At 45.1% G+C, this 25,654-nt stretch overlaps 1 protein-coding gene across 2 annotated transcripts in view; it reads left to right on the plus strand.

The window, feature by feature from the left end:
* Positions 1-639: 639 nt before the first annotated feature.
* Positions 640-25,654, plus strand: part of LOC142774647 (uncharacterized) — a 100,677-nt gene continuing 75,662 nt past the window's right edge. Inside the window, exon 1 of one of the 2 annotated variants that reach the window (XM_075875264.1) lies at positions 640-783. The gene's annotated coding sequence lies outside the window, so the exon portion shown is untranslated. The remainder of the gene's footprint in view (positions 784-25,654) is intronic. The other variant, XM_075875263.1, reaches the window with a different exon arrangement.

A 25,654-nucleotide genomic window follows, 5' to 3' on the forward strand; every position in this document is an offset into this window, starting at 1 on the left:
TTGAACGCGTGACATTGCCTTGAGGCCTGAGGAGATTACACTATAGGATGCCATAGTCTGGTCTATTTCTTCTTTTTTTTTTCAGATCTCTCTAGTTTGGCTACGGGTATTACCGATGATGCTATTTCTCCTGCGCACGCTTTTCTTTTTGTTTTGTCTTCACGTCCACCGTTTTTGGCGGCTTTGTGGTACGGAGCATTTCGACGCAGCGAGTGGAAAGAGGAGAAAGGGAGTCCGTTGTCTCCCGAGATGCGAACGACGCAGAAAGAGATAGACCGACCAGCGCCGTACGTCTTTCCCCGTCTGGCTAAAAATAAGGACATCCCTTTCCCTTCTCAACCACTCTCCAGATCCCTTCAGTTCGAAGCACGACCTCCGAGACTACTCTACAATTTGGCGCCGAATCGGCGAGGCTACGCTTGAGCAGTTTTTTTTTTTTTTGACTGCCGCCCCGCTACGAGACGCCGCGATCGGTGGCAGTGACGTCGACGGTCGCACGCACCGCGAATGACGTTGCGGATGACGTCACGCCGTTTTTCGTCCCGTTGCCACGGCGACGGGAGCCCCGGTCTCCAGGGGAGGGGGCAGCAGCAGGCTAGCAAGCAGCACAGGCGGCGGTTGGGTCGGGGCCTGCCCGCCGGTCTGCTGTGCCTCAGGGTTCCTACGGCGGTGTTTCTCGGTGTTGTTTTTTTTTCGGCGGCCGCCCACCCAGCGACGCGCGAGCTTGTTGTATCGTCGTTTTGGGGAAAAACGCCTCTGCTCCACCACGCTCTGCCGATGCAGGTGAGTCGGTCGTTTTCTCTGCACGCGCAGCACGTAACTTCCCTAAAACGGAGTCACCCTTTCGCGGGACCGAATTCTCGGCTGCCCACCCTCGAAGTTGTAATCCTTTCCCTGGCTACGATTAATTCTCCCCCACCGTAGTCCTTTTGCTTGGTCGTCCTGCATGCTTTCTGCCTGATAGTTGGCCTTTTCCGCACTGTCTGTGTGCTTGCATGTGTAGCCGCCGCCACACTACTTCTCCTGGAAACCACTGCGAATTCCCGTTCTGTTTTTTTTTTCCACTTGCTTTCCCGCCGGCTTTCTTTGCCCGTTGCGCTGGCTGCGACACTACCGATGCTACTTATACACGCCCTGATAGATTAAGGCGCGAAATTAGACATTGTTCTTTAGTTTATTTATCCATTCTACCTCCTATACGGTAGTAACTCGCGCCTTCCTGACCTGGATCTCCAAGCACGGAAATCACTATTGCTTTACGTCGAAAAAAAAAAAAAAAGAAAAACACATATTCTGGCTTAGACGTTCAGAAAAAAAATAAAATAACCTACTCACTGAAAGTACGGCTCGTGTGTTTTCGCCAACGGTTATTTCATTATATATATATACTTTTTTTCTTTTTTAAAATGTTTTGGTCGTTCAGTCTGAGATAAAAAACAGAATATTTTTGGGGAGTTTCTTTGCTACACAACTGCAATCGTCACCTGGCTAGGTCGCTTTCAGTTTCCTGAAAACTCGACACTCGCCGATTTCTTATCAAGAATGCGATTCGGCGCTGATATGGAACGGTCGGAACCACGGCGATAACGCATGGACGCTACCCGTCGTAGACGTCGATTACAGTTGAGTGACGGAATATACTCCCCAAATACTCAATCTTTTCCTTCGAGCGTAAAGTCTTGGAAGCGCCTCAATATCGCGCGTAAAAATAGGATTAATCGTTTATTTTAGCTGATGTCTCCTGAAAATGTTAACGCTGTAGGGGCAACGCAGTGCACGAAACGTTTTGATTCAACGAAGGAGTCTAGGCTGAATTTACCATCCCTCTTTGAAGTACAAAACACACACACACACACACACACACACACACACACACACACACACACACACACACACACACACACACACACACACACACACACACACACACACACACACACACACACACACACAAACAAACAAACAAAATCTACGTTCAAATGGATTTATGTCTTCAGCGCGTCTTATCGCTTATAGGTCAGGTACATGACCCTAGTTTAACCCTTCCCAAACGCCTGATGCAGCAGTTTCTTGTTCGGGGGATCTACGATTGTGTTCGGAGATAGCGGTGACATTCGTTTGTTTTCATGAAGTCGCTCGGCGTTTCTTGCAGACTTCCACAGCGCTTCCTACGCAGCCGTTAAAATGGCTTAGCCCATATTCGCTTATTCGGGAAAGAAAGGAAAGAAAAAAAAACTAGGAAGTTGTTGCGATAGCACGGTGATCAATTTCGATATAGTTTCCGATTTCACTGCGATCGCCACGTAGCCTGTCTTTACAGATCAAGCGTCTCGTAATATTTTCTTTATGCACTATCTTTTGTTATGGTCAGCGACCTGATTTTCCGTTGGAATCGCTGGAGCGCTCGAAATCGCATCGGACTCCGTCGTGTCGAATCGACCTGCCGCTTTCGAGGGTAGCTTGATTCGCGATCTTTTACGGCATCGGTAACTTTTGTCAAGACGAAGTCGTGAAATTGTTCGCAATTACATTCAGTTCTCCTTCTAAGCCACAACACGGTAGGTGATGAGGATAGTTGCTCAGAACTGGCCTTACGTAATTTTTTTTTATTGTTCGTACTCGTATTCCTCACTGTACCTTAAAGTACCTTTTAATTACTCGATTGGTGTGTCGTCACAGCAGTCAAGGTGCCGAGAGGAAAAATTAACCGCCGTGACAGACACTACAGATTTCAGAGTATAATTCACAAGTGAAAACTAGTTTACACGGTTTCATCTTAGGGTCACTGTATCACGTCGAGTCAGTAGCAGACTTTTAACAATGCCCTTCCCCTTTTGAAATTTTGGTGCAGGGGGATGTTTTGCCGAGAAAGAAATACTAGTGGTAATGCACGTGGTTTTTCAAGACCTTCAACGGGTGCGCTCCCCCCCCCCCCCTTTTTTTTTCGAAGAAAGATTCCTGGCCTGGCCGAAGACTAAACACAATGCTGTATTCCGAATTGGTCGACCGTCTGCAGAGCTATATCCACCGTGGTGGCGTAGCGGGTATAAGGTGCTCAGCAGGGCCGTGGTGGTCGCACTTCGGTGTTGGCGAAATGGTATTATTATTATTATTATTATTATTATTATTATTATTATTATTATTATTATTATTATTATTATTATTATTATTATTATTATTATTATTATTATTATTATTATTATAGCTTCACGTGTTGGCTGCTGTTGCGTATAACGGAGAGTGGATTTCAAACATGAAAGATGACACAGGGTGTCAGTGGAGTGTTTAAAAAGTCCGGCGTGGGAGCGGCTGCACCTTTGTACGCTTAAGGAGTTTCGTTTTTTTTTTTCGCCGTAACATAGGTGCAATATGGCGTCTATGTTACGGTGAGCCATCATCGTGTGGCATACACTTGTGAAACGTATACATAGGCTGGCCTAATGAGGCTGGAAAGAGAAACTGTACAAAAAAAAAAAGAGGGTGATTAAATCTGAAGTTTGTATTAAGTGGCAGGTGCTCTTGCGTAATGTTCTTTTGTTTATTTGGTCTTGTCTTTTCGACCGCTTGACATTTTATTGGCGTCGCTCAGTCTGGCGTGGTTTTTTTGTTTACGTTGCGAGAATTGCAAACGTGGCGAAGGCCTCGAAAGGTTTAGAAACGTGCAGTTTTCAATCTTATGTAACACGCGCAAGCCGTGATTGACTGTTTAACGTTTACAGGCTGATTTGTTTTTTTTTATCCTGGAAGTAGACAGGTCTTTGTGATATTCAAGATGCATTATCTGTACCATTCGTGTTGCAGAATAAGCCAGAACTATAAATAAATAAATAAATAAATAAATAAATAAATAAATAAATAAATAAATAAATAAATAAATAAATAAATAAATGATGTCTAGGAACAGCATGTGCTGGCGTGACATAACAGTAATTATGTAAATAATAAACCACTCAATCAATCGCTCATTTAGGTGTCCTAAGCAACCTTTAGAGTCTTGCTGCTGGCACACGCAAAATAATAATAATAATAATAATAATAATAATAATAATAATAATAATAATAATAATAATAATAATAATAATAATAATAATAATAATAATAATAATAATTTATTGTACACTTCCAGACATATTGTAAACATAAACGGGCCTGTCAAGGTCTACGAAGACTTGTAGGACTGAGCCTGGCATAGCCAGTTACAGCAGTGCGCTTACATGGTGACGAGATGACTTTTTTTTTTGCCATTGAACGGTCGAGTCACTGAGACAAATCCTTGTTCGCAAGCGCTAAATTATAAAAAGAAATATAATACTGGAAATGCTGGGCAAATCTGATCGACATGTCCTTGACAGGTCATAATCATATCGATCAGTTTTTATACATGTAAGCACAAGCTGTTATGGGATGAGTTATAATTAATTATAACGCATTCACTAATAGCTACTGTTGTATTATTGAATGGCGTTTAGATTCGTGGGCTGGTACCGAAAGTAAAAAACAGTGACAAAAGGTTTTTTTTTTCCTTTTACGTTCATTGGTTCCGGTGCAAAACGGCTCTTACCGTAATGTGGCTAGCCATAAACGCGCCCGTTTTCGCGAGTCCCTGACCGTTGAGTACTGGAATGTGTTATGGCTTCTCGGAAAGGACGTCGTGTCGCACATACGTGAGTGACGTGTGAGTCCACGCGTTCGTTTAGATGGAGTGAATGGGACTTTCTATAAGAGGGCGTAACAGTGGACTTGCAAAAATGATGCACTGCCTATCACTTTTTTTTTTCAATAAGGTCCTGGATAAAGTACTGGCTGTAGAGTGAACTGGAATAAAGAGGCGCACTATAATGACTATATAGTTTAGATGGAAATAATGGGTCTTTCTGTAAGAGGCCGTAACATCGGACTTGCATAAATGATGCACTGCTTAACACTTATAAGGTCCTGGATAAAGTACTGGCTATAGAGTGAACGGAAATAAAGAGGCGCAGTATGATGACTACAGCCACCACGTCTACGTGCTCCTTAAGAGGTGTTGCCTCTTCCGCGAGGAATGGAAGCGGCAAAAATTAGAATTATTACAAAAAAAACAAAACAAAAAAACATTGCAACGCTGGATGAGTGCCGAATACATTTGTTGAAACCTGTCGCATATCAGTCGAAAGTATCCAATATTTGAATCACCACAGGAGCACTTTCTTAAAAATGTTTGGAATGCCGACACAAGATGTTTCCGACTTCGTGACTACGGAAAGAAAATAATCAGATGTATAAACTGCGCGTGACCCTGAGGGCGCTTGGAGGGAATGAAGGGACAACCTTTGTTTGTGGCTAACGTTTGATGTATCACTAATGACGTCTGTCTGAATTGGTGACAGCGTGCAACAATGTTAAAGACATCGGTGGGTACGCGAGAGCGTTATGATCCAGATAAATCAATTAGCGTCAACACTCCACAAACTTCCTTACAATGACACTGAACTTGAATAAAGCAGCGATGATGAAGGAGACGATGATTGGAGCAGGCAAACATGGCGGTTCCCAACAGCGAACTTTCATTCCGGTTTTTCATCAATTTCTACTGTAAGCACAGTCAGTAAGAAGCAGGCCTGCCGCCTGGGATGTGTGGGAGGAGTAGTGCTAGGCTTTCTCCAATCACAAAGTTCTGATAGAAGGAAGCGTTTTACCGAAAATAAATAATGAAAAATGGTGGTTATTTTAGAAAAAAAAAAGAGTCCGAGCAAATGGGTCTCTTCCCCTCAAAAAGTATTTCTTGCTACGTCCGAGCCTGGTAGGACGAAACAAACAAAAATAAAGAAAATTCCTTGTCTACCCGATTTCATGCACTTCTAGATTCATCGCTCTGCTACCGATCTCATCAACCCGCCGCTGTGGTCTAGTGACTTTAGGCACTCGGCTGCTAACCCGCAGGTCGCGGGATCGAATCCCGGCAGCGGCGGCTACGTTTTTGATGGAGATGATAATGCTGTAGGCCCGTTTGCTCAGATTTGGGTGCACGTTAAAGAAGAACCCCAGGTGGTCGAAATTTCCGGAGCCCTCCACTACGGCGTCTCTCATAATCATATGGTGGTTTTGGCACGTTGAATCCCACCTATCAATCAAATCAAACGATATATACGGTTACGGTTGATGGTTCGCACGCTGTTTCCTGCTGTCGGAATGAGGTGTCATCCAAACAAATCAGTTGCTAGTCTTCACTGGATCCGTCCACTCCTTCTTGTATCCTGTAGGCGTAGTTTTGCGTTTTCCACGTGAGTGTGCGATCAAAAGTGCTCGACCGATTCGACAACAGCGGCATCGCCGACGGGCACAACAACAATCAACAAGGTCTCCTCCCCGGCATGCAACAAGGTCGGCTGGCCGCGGCACCGAGATCGAAAGGAACAATCCGGTGTGACGTCAGCCAAGCTCCCTTCCGTCCCGTGCCGTGGAGGAGAGAAACCGCGGCGCGGCCTTCGCCGCTTGTAAGCGGCCGCAGGCGGTCTTCCTTCTCACCCAATCGTCGCCGACTCGCTCCAAGTGGCACCGTCTCTTAAAGGTCACGGGTAAAAAGAGGCGGCCTTTCTTGACGATGATGACGTTCCCCGTTTCCCGTCGTGTTCCCGATTCTTTTCCCGGCGTCGAGACCTCCAACCTCCTCTCCACGTGTGAGCGATGACGTTGCACAATACAGATACCTCCTAACTTCCTGGTTATACGTCATCATTTTGTTTTTTTTTTTTGTGCTGCCGCAGCATGTCCATAAATGCACTATCCCTTTAGCTCCCTTTGAGGTTTACTGAAGTGAAGCCGTTCCGGGCAGCGGAGTGATGTTCTCAAGTACAGTTGCTGGATCGCCATTTTTGTAGCGATGGTCGTGAACGTTTCTTGTTTCGTTGCGTTTTTTTTTTCTCTTTATGATGTGCCATTTCGGTAGGGTTTAATGGTCCGAAAATAAAAGTAGCTATTGTTCGCCAGCCACAAGTTAGTTTTCAATGAAATCGAGACATGAAACGAGTAGAAGGGAGTCAGCAAGTTATTTTGAAACTTCAATTTAGTTGAGTTCATGTTGAGTTCAACGTAGTCATGAACAGCTTTAAAGCTCGGTAGTGACTTTGCGAGTGTCTCTCTGCCAAGCCGACATCGCCTAATACCTGTCCATGGATACATTCACAAAATTGAAGCTATTTATTAAAAAATCTTTTCAATTTAGTATTGAGAAAGCAATATTAACTTACTTAACTTACGATGTACACATTGTTGTACAGAACTACAATCAAAACACACCGTGCTCTACAACATTATTAATAAATAAAAAAAACTACAATTTGCGATTAGCACGTGCTTAGTCGCATGAGACTAGCAGTGGCTACAGTGTTGCCTAGAAGTGGCTAATATTCTCTAGTCTTGGCAAACTACTCTCTGATTTTGGCTGTCTGCTCTTCTAACGACGTAACAAAACAATGTATGTGTGCGACTAACGCGTTTGCATAAATCCATGCATCGTTCTGCGGAACTAAATGACATAGCCTCTTAGAAAAATTCGCGAAATATCTCTTTGGTTCGGTCCTCCGCACAGATATTTGTGTTTCAGCGCAGAGTGGCAGAGGAAAAGGGGGAGGGGACGGCGTTGATGACGTTGCAGCAAGAAGGGTTAGCCTGTCATTGCGGCAAAATAGATAGCAATAATTTAGGGTAGTAAAGACGAAGAAAACGTTGCGTCGTAAAATGCGATTTGGGTGAGCAAAATCTTCATTTTATGCATGCATAACGTCTACTATTACCATCGTAATTTAGCTTTGGGTATAAGCAAAGCTTCCTGTGTTAGTTAATATATTTGTTAATATATGTTTTATAGTAACGTAGCTTTCAGTAAGAAAAGTATTAAATTTATTGAATTGTACACAACGTTGCTAAGCTATTTTTATAGCACGAAAACTTGGATTCCAAACATTTTAATTTTAATATACGATATCGTTTGGCTTCTATTTTCGCAGTACTGTAGCTTTGGGTATAAACCATCTCAATTTTCGCCTCAACTACTACTGTGTCTGCTGAGTTTTCAGCGACATAGTTCGGGGTTTAAAAAATAAATCCTAGTTTAACTATACACGATACATCGTGTCCGCTATTTTTGTGGTAACATATGTCGAGGTAAGAAAGCTTTGTGTCCTCTTTTTTCGTAGTATAGGTTTGGGTAAGAACCGATTTGATATGTGATACAGTATACCTGCTATTTTTGCTTAGTAAAACAGCTGTGACTAAAAAAAATCTTAATTTGACTTGACACGTTGTGCTTGCTTTTTGTAGCAATATGCTTTTGGAAGAAAATGTCTTTTACTACATGAGACGATGTGTCTGATAATTACTTAATGACTACATTTCGGTAAGAAAATCTTCTGTCTACTATTTTCACAGTAATATAACATTACATAGAAATTTAGTTCACTGAATGACACACTGTGTCTGTTATTTACGTAGTAATAAAACTGTAAGAAAAATCTTAATTTCGCTATTGACTTATTGTGCCTGCTTTTTGTTGTAATATCATCTTGGAGGAAAAATCTTATTGGGTCGGCTATTTTCGTGGTATATTGCTTGTGTAATAAAAATATTAAGTTTCCTACATGAAGCATGCAGTGTGTCCGTTATTTCTTAGCAACGTAGCTGAGGTTAAGAAAATCATTATGTGTCCACAATTTTGGTGGTACTATAGCTTTGGGTGAAAAAATATTAATTTTACGACCTGAGACATCGTGTGTTTTAGTTTTAGTAACGTAAATTTGGTTAAGAAAATCTTATTGCGTCTGCTATTTTCGTAATAACATAGCTTTGCATAACAACTGATATTAACATATGATACAGTGTGTCGGCTATTTTCTTAGTAATATTGATTTAAGAAAATGTTTAATTTTACGACATGAGACAATGTATCCGCTAATTTCTTAGTAACGTGGATTTGGTTAAGAAAATTCCATTTTGTTCGCTACTTGGTAGTAATATAGCTTTGGGAAATAAAATTACATTTACAACGTGAGACATTGCGTTTGTTCATTTATTAGTGATGTTGATTTGCTTGAATTCACTGTTTGAAAACACAGCCCCTTCATGACATCTGGTTTCGTCCACCGCTGTGCCAAAATAGCATCGGTGGGCAAGAAGAGCTTCACAAAATAGCCCGCTGATTTTCTGCACTTTCGTTTCCTTATTTTGCAAAATATATTCAAATATGTGTTCTTTAGAGCATCATAAAAATTACGAGAGGTTCTCTTAAACATCACGCGCGTCTTTTATTGGAAAAACTAAAAAGAGGAATTTTTTACACTTAAAAGGAACTTGAAAATGTGCTTTCATTTCCGACGTTAGGAGCTGGTAAATGAGGTGACCGGAATTTTTCTGGGGCACAACGCTTGTACTCTTGAAACCGTCTATAGAGAGTTTGAGAATTGGGGGCCCAATACACTGGGGGAGGGGGAGGTGATCTTAAAAGAAAAGAAGAGAAAAGTGAGCCCCGCAACTGTCTCTCAGGGGGAGGACACCTCAACAGTAGCTCACGAGGGATGGGAGTAGAGAAGGGAATAAAAGGATAGGAATAAAAGGTAGAGGGATAGAGAGAGAGAGGAAGGAGAGAGCGAGGCGGTGAGACAGGGAGCGACGGAAGTAAGGAGAAGGCAGGAAAGAAGGACACGGTTGCAGAAGTCTGACGAGGGGGCACCACTGGCGAGAACTTTTGCCGGCGACAGGAGATGGCGTAGGGCTAATCCAGTCGCCCAGAGCTACGCTGTCGTCGTCGTAGGGGACCGGCGGCAGGAGGTGGCGTAGGACCTACCCAGTCGGCCAGAGCTACGCTGCCGTCGGAGATCGCGAGGGCAAAACTCGTCGGCACGGAATTCAGTGAGCGAGTCCCAGACACTGGGCCCCCGAGTTGCCTTGCGTATAGGTTTCTCTTGCGTTCGCAGGACGATCAGAGTTTGAGAATAGGGTCAAACGCAGGCTGCGTTGGGTCAGACGCATGGGGCGCCACCCGTGGCCAAGTAAAACATTATGCGAGACGCGGGTCACACGGCACAATGGATCGCGCGGCGTCTGCTTCGTCTCGCTGGCGACCCAAGACGCCTTGGGGGGCCCACGCTAGTTTTCGATTTTCGAGCCTTGGGTCGACACGAACGCAAGAGCCCAAGATTGGCTTCGGTTCTGCGCATGCGCCCTGGCGCGTCGCAAACTTCTTGGCTCCCCAAGCCCGTAAGAAAGTGTGCGTGTGCCACCTCTCGTTTAGTCTTTGCAATGTCCGCCGGATGGCGGTGCATATGCGCAATATATGATGAAAAGATGCGTGATGGTGGTACTTGGAGTGTGGAATAGGTGGACGAACAGACACACAGACAGGTGCATGGACGGACGCACGGATGGCTGCACGGGTGGATGTACGCATGGACGGACGCAGGAGTGGATGCATGGACGAACGCAGGCACGGACGCACAGAAGGACGTGCGGACGCACGAACAGACGGGCGAATGGATGCACGGATGGTCACACAGACGGACGCATGGACGGACAGAAGCAAGAACGAATGGACGGACGGATGCTTCGCCCCACTCTCCATCATTCACTCCGTGGATAGGCTCCATTTTTTTTTTTGCATGAAGGACTTCACTTCTCCCACTAGACCTAAAGGGGTCGTGGAACGCTCGCTCTAAAACGACTATGCCTAAACCACCGGCGTCCACACGCACTAATTGGGTGACGTCAATAATAGTAAAGCTTTGCCTATCGAGGAACGCGGAACTCTTCGATATACTTGCGAGTGCGTGCAATTTGGACACCCATCAGCGTCCTTGCGATACGCAATCGCAGCGTTCTTGTGGGACGCTTATCGCGTATGACAAGCGCCGATGAGCGCCTGTTGCGCGCGCTCGATATGCCGTAGAGTTCCGCGTTCCTAGATAAGCAAAGCGTCTATGCAGGTCCACTCGTGCTGATGATATAGTTAACGCATGTGGGTGCCGGATGGTGCCACATTTTTGTTATAAAGCGACCGTTTCCAGGACCCCTTTAACTGCATAACTTCACAAATTAAAAAGATAATAAATTTAACATTTATAATTACCGTTACAAATAATATCTTCAACCTTTTCAAGATGTCTGCTACTATAGAAAAGGCAACTGCGAAGACAGCGAGCAAATATCGCATTTTTCCGATTAAAAAAAAGTATTGGACATATTTTTTGAAACACCCTGCGTATAATATGTGTGTGTGGGACATCACAGAGGTGTCTTTTAGGTATCACGAACGCACGGGCCCTGTGTCCTTCATGGGCTTGGCCTCGCTCGTTAGCTCTTGTTACCCGAGAACTTTAATCACACTGGTATTAAACACGTTATTTGTTAACCGCACAAACTCTTCCTATATGCTGCTGCCAAAAGTGCCCACAGGTTGTCTTAAACTACAAAGACAGCCTTTCAAATCCATGGCCTATTCTGGGAAGGGCGTGCTTGAGTGTGTTTCGTGGTAGGTCGAGCTCTCGTTACACAAACGTAGGTTTTTGAAAAAAAAAAAAAAACGCCGTGGAAGCTGGTGGGAGGATGGACGGACGTTAAAGGATATGTTCTTAAACGGACACGCTGGTGACGTCATATAGGGATAACAAGAATACACAAGCCGGTCACGACGGAGAGAATGGGTGGTGGACAAGACGACGACAGGAAGTTCGTCGGACAAAGGATACATATAAAGCAGGCCACGCGCCGAAGACGACACCCTCGACGCAGACGCCGTATCCGGATACAAACATAAGAATAAGTTATAACGAAGGCACAACGGAGCGGCTTAAACTTAAGGTCACCCGGTATGTGGGCTAATAGAGCGCTTTATTTGGCGAGCGCGACGTCGCCTTTATTGCGCGGGAGGCTTTCTTTTTTTTTTTCTTAGTGCTTACCACGATTGGAAGAATGGGGCAAGACGCGAAACGAGGCTGTAGGGACGGCGGGGACCCTTGGATGTCATGCCGCGGGCCGCGGCTGTATTAAGGTCAGCTTCTTTGAATTGCCGCTCGGTGTGTTGTTCTCTGAAGGGCGCATGCATAAGCTTCTGGATGATCCGCTAGAGTACGGGAAGGATCTTGTTTTCAGGTCAAGGCCGCTCCTTTTTCCCTATGCTTCATTGTTTTCTTTTCTTTTTAAGGCGTAGGATGTTTCATCAAACGCGAAAAGGTATCCTCCGCGCCAATACGACTGATCCAAAAAGACATCGTCATGGGATGACGTCACTCTACGCTGCCATATTGACGTCACAAAAATTTGTGATGTCGCGACGTCACACGCTGATGCCATAGCGTTACATTGTCGCTTTGTGAAAGGTGTGCAGATCTCGAAGGCCCTGGAAGACTACGTAAGGGGCTAAAAGATTCAAATGCCTTAGTTCTCAATGGCAGTGCATGGCCACAATGGGCCCAGAAGGCTTTCAGGGAAGCTGGATTGATAGAATCGACTTAGAAGGACAGCAATATTTCTTTCACTTTCGAATCATATTGTGCAAATCCATGAAAGGCCATGGGACTTTTTGTTTGTGGCTTAAAGCTGCGCAGAACACTCAATGACAATACAAAAATGACCACAAGATAACGTGCTGATGCTCTTGTCCAGTGCCTCGCCCTGTCCATCGGCCTTCTTTATCTTGTTCCGCCATACATCTTTTGCGCTGCTGCAAGCCATGCATCGGCCCTGAAACACTCTTTCAAGTAACCATGGAATGAATTCACTGGAAGAGCTTATTGCCTCACGAATTCAACGCCGCTAAAATTTTAAGCATCCGTCCACTGCTAGTGGAGTTACAAAGATTTGTTGCAAGCTGCAATTGCATTCTCTCTTCTCTCGTCCCGAGAAAACCGCTCGAAGCTAAGCAGGGACGAAGGCAGGGGCAAAGAAAAACGTCACGTGCGCCTTGTGACCTTGAGCACTTTTTTTGTTTTTGTTTCCTCGAATGCGTGGCTTTTTCAGTGTAAACACGCGCGTACGCGTGGACAAGTCACGGCCTCCCGCGGCAATCTCTGTAACGACCAAGCGCGCCGTGTTGAAATCAGCCAATGGCTGATAAATGGGTTCTTTTGAGTGATCTTTGAGTATGCTCCATGGTTTGTCGAGAGAAGAAAAAGCTATTTTTAGCTGACTTCGATAAGTTACTGAATTCCAGGCTGTGCGTTGTGCTATAATATTTGGCTCGCTTGGGATCGGGATCCTTTACTACCAATCGGCAGCGTTTCTGACCATGCTAGAAAAGTGTTACAGGGCCCCTTTAACCAACTCTCCTGGTCTTACATCCTTTCGATGTTTCTTGTTGTCTCTGTGGCAGACGAGTCGTGCCTCGGCGTGTGGACTGCGAGGGGGACGCAGTATAACGTCGTTCAGTCAAGCGGCTTCTAGGCACCGCGAAGTCGTGGGTTTAAACTTACCTATGGCTCCCACCTTACCTAACTCTGCACGCGCAGTCCAGGTTTTCGCGCAGTGTCATGCTAATGTTTTTTTTTAACCTGTCCACCTATCCAATACGTTACATTTTTTTTCGTTGCTGGTACAACCGTTTTCCCGGCTTCGCGGACCCATGGGTTTTGTCTAAAAATAACGTCAAACGAAATTAACCGTTGACGTCCGTTCGAGTGAGACGAGGTTCCAAACAGCGGTGCTGCGCCTTCGAATTGTCGGACGGTATTTACATTTGCGTGATCAACCGAAGTTGTTCTGTGTGAAGACAAAACAAAAAGTTGTAACTGCGGGCACTGGGTGGAGCTCGTATTTATTCTTGCGTTGTAACCGACTTCGAAAGACGTCGTGCTGTATTACTCCAAACGTGGTAACCAATAAATGTCATTTCGTACATGGATAGCAAGGGTTGCCTATTTTAGAATGTGCGCACTGAAAGCTAATATAGCTCTTGCTATGTTTGGGCCCGCAATCACAGTTATCGGTTACCGTGTTCAGAATGTATACATGAGGGACTTTAATCTACCAAGCATTACGGGATGAAAAATCCGTAAACAGTGATTATGTTGAGCCGCATTTGAAAAAAAGCGGACTTGTCTTGCTCAATGAAATAAAAGCTGGTGATGATATTCGTTTCGTTAGTCCCACCTAAAAACAAAAGTCCCACCTTAAGTGACACGACGAGAGCACAGTGGATTAGGGAACAAACCGGGGTTAAGGATATAGTTGAAACCAAAAAAGAGGAAATGGACATGGGCCGGGCATGTAGCACGTAGGCAGGATAACCGCTGGTCATTAAGGGTGACTAACTGGATTCCTAGAGAAGGCAAGCGGGTTATGGGGAGACAGAAGGTTAGGTGGGCAGATGAGATTAAGAAGTTTGCGGCTATAAATTGGCAGCAGCAAGCACAGGACCGGGTTAACTGGCGGAACATGGGAGAGGCCTTTGTCCTGCAGTGGACGTAGTCAGGCTGATGATGATGATGATGATGATGATGATGATGATGATGATGAAAAAGAATCTAGCAGGTCAAAGAACGATAGTGTCATATGCTTAAATGCGACCTGCGAATAAGTACGTTTCTCTCGGAAAACCTCGGCGCGTTTCACATGCCACTTATGGCTCACTCCACGCAAAACGTCCCAGTCGTTTTGGCGATCATCTCGAATGCATTCGAAAAAAGCGTTATGCTGATTTGCCTGATTGAAAACAGCGAATCGCTGGAATATTTCGCAGAGGAACAAATGCTTGGTCACGTGGGTGCCTTGTGAACTTCCCAGAATGTCGTCTGGCTGTTGTTTCTAAAAAAATATTTCAAAAGTGCCACTCCTTCTTTCTATACCGAATTTGGTCTACGTATTAAATATAGGTGTTTATGTAATATGCTTGAAGGTGAGTAATATTAGCACATCTTTTCTGCAACATATGCCTCCAAGAGTTTAGCCAGAACGTTTTGTGTTTGCGTTTTTTCTATGGCAATATTTCGCTCTGTATGAATATTTGAGCGATGAACACTTACTCCACAGGAGACATATTTTGTGGGAAAAATGTTTCAGGACGCCTCGGATAGCTAAACTTTACGAGAGAAAAAAAATCACGAATTTCACAAAACTGTCATTTTTTGTCCACATTGCGACGCAATTTGCACCATCTGGTGGTCCAACTAAAAACCACCTTTATATAGCTCAACCGAAAGCTAATGAACAGTTCTTGTATTGCAAGTTTTATCATTAAAATTGTTGTTTTAAGGAAGAAAGTAATTTCTGAAGTTTTCCTTTGGCAGATATCTTTCAATTTGCTCGAACGACCGCTTCAGCCTCGAAGCTTCCCATTGCCGTCAATAGGAAACTTCAGAAAAAGTTTTGAAGGAAATAAACCTTTTCTCCATGTGTTCGCCGGTCGTCACGCAGACTTCAACTGTGTGCTAAATACGTTGAAGCGACGTACAAGCCTTGGTCCTGGCCGGGGTTGGTCTGCTTGGAATTCACGTGAGCTACGACGCCTTGTCCGCCACATTTCGTTAATGAATGCGCACAATGTCGTGCTCGGAATTAACTTTGTTTTGACATGGCGTCGTGGACCATCCTCCAGTGGACTCGACCGGGCCCTGTAGCCGCCATATGCGGGCTTATGTTCCACGTTCTCTATAGGCGTTTGTCTCCGATTTACGTCTTCCGCCCAAACCACCTTCTTCTGTATTTATCTCCGACCATCGTCCGATTCTCCTATAGCTTGAAATTCCATTTTCTTTTTCGGCGAAACGATGGAATGTTGATGTGCGCGTCCCCTAGGATGCCTGCTCTCGTTCAGATTTGTCAAGTCAAGTTAAGTCAAGTCCAGTCAAGTTTATTACATATTTCACATTTGGTTACATGGTTCGAGTAGTACAGATGGAGGTCCCAAAGTTTCATAGGATCTGACGGGGGGACCTCCTCCTCACACGCGCAACACGTGTCTCACTCGCTACGTCTGGTCTAGATGATTTGGATGCGCTTAAAACGCAGTGACGTCATTCCACGCCAAACGTCCCAGCCATCATTGCGGCAATCTCAAATGTATTCGGGAAAAAAAAATCGTTCGAATTTACTGCATTAATAACAGTGAATTGCTAGAATATTTTGGAGACAAAAATTTTTGTAGTCGCGTGGTTGGCTTCTGAACTTCCTGGAATGTCGTTTAAGTGTTTGTAGAAAAAATTACCGCTGTTTCTTTCTATACCTAGTTTGGTCCACATATCTTTAATAAAGGTGCTTGTGTAAGATGTTTGAAGCTCAGTAATAAAAGGCGGGGGGGGGGGGATTTTTAAATGAAAAAAAGAAAAAAAGTGAGCCCCGTAACTGTCTCTCAGGGGGGGGGACACCTCAACAGTAGCTCACTAGGGGGGGGGGGGGGTAAAGGATGGATTAAAATAATAGGATTAAAAGGTATAGAGACAGAGGGAGCGGAAGGAAAGAGTGAGGCGCAGGGACAGCCACATACGGAAGTAAGGAGAAGGTGGAAAAGCTGGACACGGTCGCAGGAGTCCGAGGACGGGCCCTCGGTGAGAGCTCTTGACGGCGCCAGGAGAGGGCGCAGGGCGAGCGAGTCGGCGAGAGCTGTGCTGTCGTCGGTAATCGCGGGGGCAGGCACGAAATCCAGCGAGCTAGTTAGTCGCACTCAGTAATAATAGTGCAATTTTACTGGCACATACGTCTCCAAGTATTCAGCCTAAATGTGTTCAGTCTGCATTTTTCGTATTGCAATACTGCACTTTGTATGAATATATGAGTAGTAAATACTTACCCTACAGAAGGTACAGACGGTTTCAAGATTGCGAGCTTTGATCCCAGAAAACCTCCGGTCACCTCATTTACCTGGTACTAACGTCGAAACTGAAAGCCCCTTTTGAAGTTCCTTTTAAGGATAAGAAATGTCTCTCTTTGGTTTTTCAGATAAAAGGAGCGTGCGTAAAGTTCAAGGGAATCTCTTTTAATTTTTCTGTAGCTCAAAAAAAAAAACATTTATTGGAATATATTCCACCAAATAAGGGAAACAAAGTGTAGAAAATCAGCGGACTATTTTCTAAAGCTCTTCTGGCTCATCGTTGTTATTTAGGCACATCAGCTGGCAAAACCGGACGCCATCAAGGGGCTGTGTTTTTAAACAGTTAAAGTGTCTACATTTGGAGAGAAAAGTATTTTTAGACCTATGGAGCTGCTACTTGCTGCTACACTTTACGAGAAAAAAAAAATCACGAAGTTTGCAAAATCGTTTTTTTTTTGTCCATATTGAGACGCAATTCGCACCATGTGGCGGTCCAATTAAAAAAATAAAGTAAATGAACAGTTCGTTTCATATGGCAAATTTTATCATTACATTTTTTTAGGAAGAAAATAATTTTTGAGCTTTCCCAATGACTGCAATGGGAAACTTTAAGCCGGCGGCGGTCTTATGACCAAACGGGAAGATAGGCGCCAATGAGAGATTTCAACAATCATTTTCTTCCTTAAAAAAATGTAATGATAAATTTGCCATCCCGGCTGCTTTGGTCACATTTCGATGGATGCGAAATCATAGAGGTATGTGCAGTGTGCGACGCCAGCGCACGCACGAAATAATCAAAATTCAAAATGGCATGCCTTATAATAATGTCGTGGTTTTTGGGGACGTGGAACCGCAGATATTCATTGTGCTTCCCTATTTCGGGAGTACTGACGCTTTATGCTTAAGAGACGATGCATACATGTGCATATATAGTTGCGCGTTCTTACCGTTATCTGAAAGTGCAGCAATCGTTCGCCCGTCCACATGGACGCGTCAGCACGCGTCGGCACGCGCCTACGGCCGCCACGAGATCATCGTCTCGGTCACCGCGGCGAGAGGGTGAAGCGTCGTGGGGCAGGGAGGACTATAGCCGGACAGCCACAGTTTTCTTGCTCTCGTTCAGAGCTTTGCTAGCTATTCTTTCTTTCTTTTTGCGCGCGAGTCGGTGCATACACAGAGCGACTGCGTGCCAAAGGACGCGTCATACGTCTGCGCGCGCGTTCCGGAAAGTGTGCAGACGCTTCGCGGCGTGCAACACTTAAGCGCGGCGTTGACATCGATGATGAACGTGCCGACGAAGTTGCTGTGCTGAGTGCGGCGCTCCTTGCTGTAGCGAGTAGCTTGGAGCATAGAGTTTCCTAAAATTAACTACAGGGGACTCAGGCGCTGCGATCGTTCAGTGACCATGGGGAATGATGGGTAGCACACACATTTGCCTAGTCTTCGTACTTGCAGGTGTCGAATCGTACTTGCGGCTTCGTTTATTGCTGGTTACGGTTTTGTTTTGAAGGAAAGAACGAACCCTTTTGAACTTTGTGACACGATTCGAAATGGTAAGCCTAAATGAATAAGGTTGTGAAGCGCAAACGCTGAACATTGGCTCTTTCTTTTTCGTGAAAAAACAGCTCCAAGCCACACGAACACGCACGAAGCCAGAAGCAGGCGAGAAGTACGAAAATTAGACATATGTGTGTACTACCCATCATTCCCATGCTCACTGAAGCGCCGTGCGTTGCAGCTCCAATAGACACTAGTGCCAGAGTTCCTTCTAGTGTATATTAGGAAACTCTATGACTTGGAGAGCGTTAGTGACGAAGATGCAATACACTGTAAGCTTAGTGAAAGAAAGAAAGAAAGAAAGAAAGAAGGAAAAAAAGAAAGAAAGAAAGAAAGAAAGAAAGAAATAAAGAAAGAAAGAAAGAAAGAAAGAAAGGGGTGGACTAGTTTTACGTGCTCATCGCGGGCAGGCTGTGTTTGCTTTGCACATTGTCACCGCGCTGGTGGCCAGCACGTTCAATACAAGCAAAACAAACACACAAAAACACAAGAAATAACTAATGGTCACTTTTCATCTTCTCGGTCTCTCTCTCTCTTTCGTCTTTTTACTGAGCTGGCCGTTGGTCCAGTGTGCGCGTATGCCTGTCTGCAGGCGTTTCGCGTTTGTTTTTCTTTGTGCCTTCGTTTACGAACATTTCGGCGGTGAAGCCAACCCCCGCGCACGTTTAACACTCTCGTGACGACAGACCCCCACGCGAATTTCTGGCGAGCGATCAGAATTGAAAACCTGCGTGGACGCCCTGGCTAAACATTCGTTTATTATTATTATTATTGTTATTCTGGAAGCTCGGGGGATGCGTTTTCTTATTTTTTAGCGCCCAGATTTTTCTCTTGACTCCTCAGGTTATTTGTTTTCGTGTCGAAGCGTGGGGCTCAAGCCTTCGGAGCCGGCCTGGCTATTTTACAGCTGACGTCGCCTATGTACACACTTTGCACGATTCGCTGAAATGTATGTGTGCGCGTATTCTCAACTGCCACCTTAGCGTTTGTCTGTCGGTTGAAGTAATAGCGATAAACCACATTGTTTGTAATATTCGGAGCAGCTCATCGAAAAATGCCGAACTGCAAAACCAAAATGAATTGAGATAAAAAAGCTAAGAAAGCTAAAAAAGAACTCATAAGGTCCCGTAGGCATTTGCCTTAGACGACTCAAAAGCGAAAGCCTTATTCCGTCCCTTCTTAACCATTGTGTTGTTCACCCACCACTTCCCCTACGAACGATTTCTGCATGTGACGGGGTTACACTTCCACTATACCTCTGGGATCGTATAGGCACTGCGAGCTTTCTGAACCTTACATTGTTTCACATTGCCTCCGCGATCGGCACACCGTGGACCAGGTGATGTCACGGAACACGTCATCATGGGACGTCATAGCGTTGTACCGTGACATCTCATATTTGGCAATCTATGATGTCACGATGATGTCACAGATTGTTTTTTTTTTGCATCACTCGTTCAGTTCAGATTATTTCTTTTAGGAGTATCCGGAAGGGTATCCCTAAGCGTATCCCATTACACAAGGGGTGGGTTAACAATCTTTCACATTATTCGCTCTTTAAATAGCTTCATATTGACTATTTACACGTTGCTGAAACAAGGATAAGCAGGTAATAGCGGCTGTGTCGGCAGGAAGGCCGTTCCAGTCTTTGGCAGTGCGCGGGATGAACGAGGCAGACAAGTGTTGACGTCGACGGAGTAGTACTAATGTACGTAAGAGCTTGGCGTTGTTTCATTCAAAGGCGTCTTTGGCCGTATTCATGTCAGATGTATGACATTGTTACCGGGAACAACGAGACGCCCTGTCAGCGAGGTTGTAAACAACATATATTTAAAGCAGTGGTTGCGGCGCTGACCGATTGAACTCCGAGCGCGAGCGGCGACAGCTCTTGGTCCTCCTCGTCAGGCGCATGGTCCCAGACGTTGGCAATGTGCATGTATATATTAATTTCGAGACACACGCCATATTTAGGCAGTGTAATGTGTGCTTAACAGCAAGCTGGGTGCACTGAGTGCATTTCACATTTTCGTGTGTACATTGGTCCTGACTTGTGTTCTGTGGTTTTTTTTCTTTTTGCAAAATTCACACCGAAACACCTAGAAGCGCCTTAAAGAGAGGTTTACGGAGTGTTCGCCGAATCATGCAGTACGCTAACCGATGGTCAACCAGTGGAGCTCGCTGAATTATGTCTTAATTCTGTGGCGTGTATCAGAATACATTTTCGTGTAATACTATGCGAGTTTAAAGACTAAATGTAATGCAACGGACCACAGCGCACCTATATCAAAAAGGAGGAGGAGGAAAGAAAGAGGAAGGACAGGGAGGTTAGCCAGTTCTCAGACCGGCTGGCTACCCTGTACTGGAGAAGGGGGTAAGGGGGATAAAAGATTAGAGAAAAGAGACGTAAAAAAAAGGAGAGAGCATAGAACTTGGCAGTCACGTACGAGCTAGGAGAAACAAACCCAGGGATTTCCACCTATATCAAACGACTCGGGTTGTTAAAGGGCACGAGCTGCACACGAAGGTATAGGATTGCCGAATAACTTTTCAAATGCAGAATGCCGAACGACGCGGATACACCTTTTCACAGGAAAGAAAAAAAAACAACAAAACACCGCCATGATGGGCTGTGCGCGGGAGTGCAAAGGCTAAGGGCGCAGCGTTGTCAGTGCATTTTCGAGGGGACGTGCCAATTTGCACAGCCCGAGGAGGGCTATGGCGGCGCCCAGGGAGGCGTTTATGAAAAGGTAAATAGAGGGACGGTAACTGTAGTAATAATTTCTTGGTCGCTACGACGAAATGAAATGTACAGATACATTTGGTGAGGTTCGAATCAAAAGTTAAAAAATCCTGGTGATGTGATCACCGGAATAATTTAGTAAGCATACTATGATTACGGAAATAAAAAGAGCAGTTGATATAAGATATTTTCAAAGTATATAGGACAGGTATCAGAACGCATACTGCAGCGGTAAGTCACAATAGAGATACTCACAGGTATACGTCACGTTAATATAATGCGATCTCTACCGTTAACCAGGGTATATAGTGAGGAGACGGCAACCAAACCTAACCTAACTGTGGACAAACCGTCTAGGTATAGAACAACGCAGTCTAGTTCGCTGAAGAATCCGCGAATGCCTGTTAGGGACGAGAATAGGGATAGGAATAGCGTTTCAAGACTTGGCATTTCGAATGCGTAACGCATTCATAAACACGCAGCCGGCCGCTTCTACGAAATTCATCACCGCCGCCGCAGTGACCTTTCGCGCTGCGCATGCGCAAAGTTCATGACCTTTTCCCTAGTGGCCTTAAGGCGAGTTTCTTTCTAGTGTAATATATATATATATATATATATGCGTGGGATGCTGTTCAGGCAACAGAGTGTGAAACTTGAAAATTGAAGGCCTTGTTTTTTTCCCCTGCTGCCGCAGGTGAACGTGCTGGGATATTTCAAACACACGTGTTATTCGCACAGGAGCGTGTAAGTGGTGCGGCTCATAGTCTTTTTTTTTCCTTCAAATAAACCATGGCTGCATTGTGAACGTCTCAGAAGTAGAAGTGTCGAAAAAGGGAAAAAAAATAGAAGGAAAAAAAGAGTCAAGTAAATCTGGAGAGTGGGAATCGGGGTGTGTGTTATTCCAGATTTGGTAAAAAAAAGAGAGAGAGAGAAAAAAATATAAGAAAACCGAAGAGAAGTCGGCGAGGAAGATGAAACGGGATATCGATATGAAACAATAAATTATCAGTAAGGTCGAAGGGCTTCGTAAAAACTCGGTTTAATATTACAAATAAAAATAAAAGAGTGATGCATTGAGCTCACTGTGTCAGAAACACGTACATTTCCACGGCGTAGCGATAAAGCGCAGGGTTAAAACACAAATAAGCTTTCTGAAAAATGAAGTACAGTGGGCTATTTTTTTACAAGTGGAGCTCTAGTGGTTTAGCTTGAAGAGAAGAGAAGAAGAAGCGAAATGTGGCAGATATGCTTATTCAAGGCTGCCGGTTCAAATGGCGGAAACAAATGGTTCGACTGGTGCAAGTATAGCGATAGCTGCAGCGGTAGCCGAAAGTTTAATGATAGCTGCAGCGATAACCGAGAGAGATAGAGAGAGAAAATTAAAAGGAAGAGACCGAGAGGTTAACCTAGAAGAACTGGTTTGCTACCCTGTACAGGGATGGAGAAATAGGGGTCGGAAAGAGGATAGAGATAGAGAGAGATAAAATAAATTAGGAACAGAATACACATACACACACATGCAGGGCGTTCCGATCACAGTCATTTGGAGGGGCCGGTTGAACGCAAGAAGCGCAGGAGCGCTTTCACAGCCTTCTTCAGCGACACAAAGTCCTGTCGGTAGCGCAGGATTCTTTCTTCCAAGAGTCTGGTTGCCCAGTTGGTCTAGTGCACTGTAGAGTGACTGTCTCTGCGATCAGTACTGTGGAAAGTGTAGGGAAAGCTTTTGGGATGATAACTGATTAGTGCGATTGTCTGTACGAGTTGGTTGCTCATGCTGCGCTATTTACAACGCAGAAAAAAAAAGTGGACGTAAAAGGTGACACCACAGACGAAGTGCTGACTAACAACTGAAATTTTAAGGAAACAACAGATTACTAATTAAGGAGCCTTGACAAAGGTATAACGTACCGTGAAATGCAAAAAAAGATGATTTTCTACATCATTTGTCATAGTTAAGCTCAGGGCAACAACGCCAGTTCTTCTATACCTAGTCAAAGCAACGGATTCCACACGCACGCAAAGTTGTATCGATATATGGTGTACGCTATGCGTGAGATGATGTTTCTGTCCCATATTCACGGAGCCGGTCGCATTACAATGAGAGCGTTGTTGCGGGTGTTTTGCACGTGATCACATTCAGGCATAATAAGATGGTATCATGGCTCGGAGGGTGCTGGACAGATCTTGTAGCTATGACATTTAGATGCAGTATGTATGTAAGAGCCGCGGAGCGCCAGAACGGCCGCAAGAGCTTGCGACTCGTCGAGCATGTGGACGCAACGAATAAATAGCAAAAAGGCACCGAAGCGCCACGTACAGGCAACAACATTATACGAGTACCGTTTAGAGAACACGAAACAACCCCGTGGCAGGCAGGCTGACGGACGTCGTCCAATGTGTATGGGTCGTAAAAGATCGCCGATGGCCAGCGTTGGCCGATCTCTGTACGGCCGTCAATGTGCGTGCGTGTAGTAGGAGCCGTCGCGCTTGGCCTTTCGGTTTGCTACAGATGCCTGCGAGGGATCGGAAACAGATATTAAGAGGGTACACCGTGTTTTCCAGGCCACAATGTGCGCAGAAAGTAAGCGTTGCGAAAGCTTTGCGCTCCGGGTTTGCAGTGTTGAGGATTACGGGGCGGGAAGTGTGGTACTTACATACCCGGAAGATTTGTTTACGAACAGTTGAAACAATGTGAGACGATTTCTGTTTATCGCACCGCGGCTGCTTATCTTTTTTGGCTGCCTGCACCGGCAACAGTACGACAGGTTACGGGGAAGCTGAGTAAAAATGAGGAGGTTGGTGAAGTGAGAAAAAATATTATTGAACATGGACTGTATTTGAACGGCACTCACACATTCACATGTGTATCACCTGACTCTAGATGGACTTTTAGTACGGAGTTTATCTTTTGTTCTTAATACCTAAAGTCTGGCGAAATATCGGGAGTCTCAGCAACTCTCGCCAAGTACCGTCAGCTTTCACGAATTGTCGCAGTTTCTTGACTCGTGACACACGCAAGGCATTGTGCCTTAGGTATAGTGTAACTTCGCGTGTGTCGGCTACGTCTCGAGTTTCAACACGGCGGGACTTCCAAAACAAACCTTGCTTCCCGCGATTCCCTCGCTGTCCCTCTGCTGCGGCCTATTTGCGCGAAGATATGGTAATGTCGTACCGAGAGAGAATGACCGCGTGGGCGCGTTTTGGAGGCCGCCGCCGGCGGCACGCGCTGGAAGAAATGTTTCTGCTCCCTATGAACGTCTGACATTTCCGCGCTCTTCGTTGCGTGGGATGAACGCGTTCGGGATGAAGGGAGTGTGGAAAAAAAGCATGGGGGAGAAGGTATCGAAGCGTTTAGAAAAGGATGGGGAGGGAAACTTGGGGAAACGGTGATGACTGCGTTGGGAATGAAGCGAGAATACTTTGGGAGAGATAAGGACGGTACCACCGCGTTGTACACGCGCAAGATCAGCGGCTGTACATCGCGGAGAAGGAACTAGGGAAAAGGAGGGGGTGTGTTGGGAACTAAGAAAAAAATTTAGGGGGCGAGGAGAGTGATAGATAGAAACGACGAAGTTATGATAGTGAGTGGTGGTAAGGGAGGCTATTTCTGCAGCCCAAAAAAAAAAGGAGCATGACTCCTAGTCTGTAGGGAAGAGATTGAGGAAGGGGAAGGTTGTTTGGAAGAAAGAGGTCTACGTTTTTGAATGGATGGACAGAGAAATTGGCGGGAGAAAGGAGTGTTGCTTTGGTCGGTAATAGGAAAGAGAGGGTATAGACTGCGGTGTTGCGAATGAAGCGAGAAAAATTTAGGGGCGTAGCGTTGGGTGCCACAGAGGGAGAACTAGGAAAAGGGGGCGAATGTTTTGGCGGAGAGAGCATATAAAATTAGGGAGCGTAGGAGACGGTGCGTTGGAGGGAGACAAGGGGGAGGGTGTAGCGGCGCGCTCGCTTCTTTAGAAGGTCGTCGTTTGACAACGTGGATGGGGGCGCCGTGTAGCTGTTCCTCAGTTGCGTCATGCCGCCACTGGCGCCTCGCTTTCGAATCAATGAAACGCTCTGGCTCGATGGCATAAACGTATTGGATGCGCCAGGGTTAAAAAAGAAAAGAGATCGTAGACGAGGAACGTACGTTAAAACTGGTAACAATAAAAGGACACTGAATTGGTGAGCGCCTTGTAAAGTCGTAAAAAGATCCGCCCGGATGGATGTCACAAGAAGACGGGGTAAATGTCGTTGCAATGTTGAGCTTTCAACACCGTTTACGTTTACAAGCGTAGTCAGGACGACGCGATTTGAAGGCACTGATAGCGGTAATCTGGCGATGAAAACAAATAAAGTGAGACTTGGTGAAACGGAAGCAAATTAATGACGATTTTTACTAGCTACTAGCCGGCGTTGTAGCAATCAATCATATATATAACTTACTTGTGGTATGCGGGCACTGTTAGTTAGATCGTTGTAAACGGAAGCGTTAGAGTATGGAAAACACGATATGCGAACGTAGGCCGCCGTTAGATGATATCATTGCTCTGTTTATTTTGTTCGTATATTGTCTGTAATGCGTGGTGTGACACCAGTGCCCTAGG

This window comes from Rhipicephalus microplus, chromosome 10, assembly GCF_043290135.1.
Source record: "Rhipicephalus microplus isolate Deutch F79 chromosome 10, USDA_Rmic, whole genome shotgun sequence".
Lineage (NCBI taxonomy): Eukaryota > Metazoa > Arthropoda > Arachnida > Ixodida > Ixodidae > Rhipicephalus > Rhipicephalus microplus.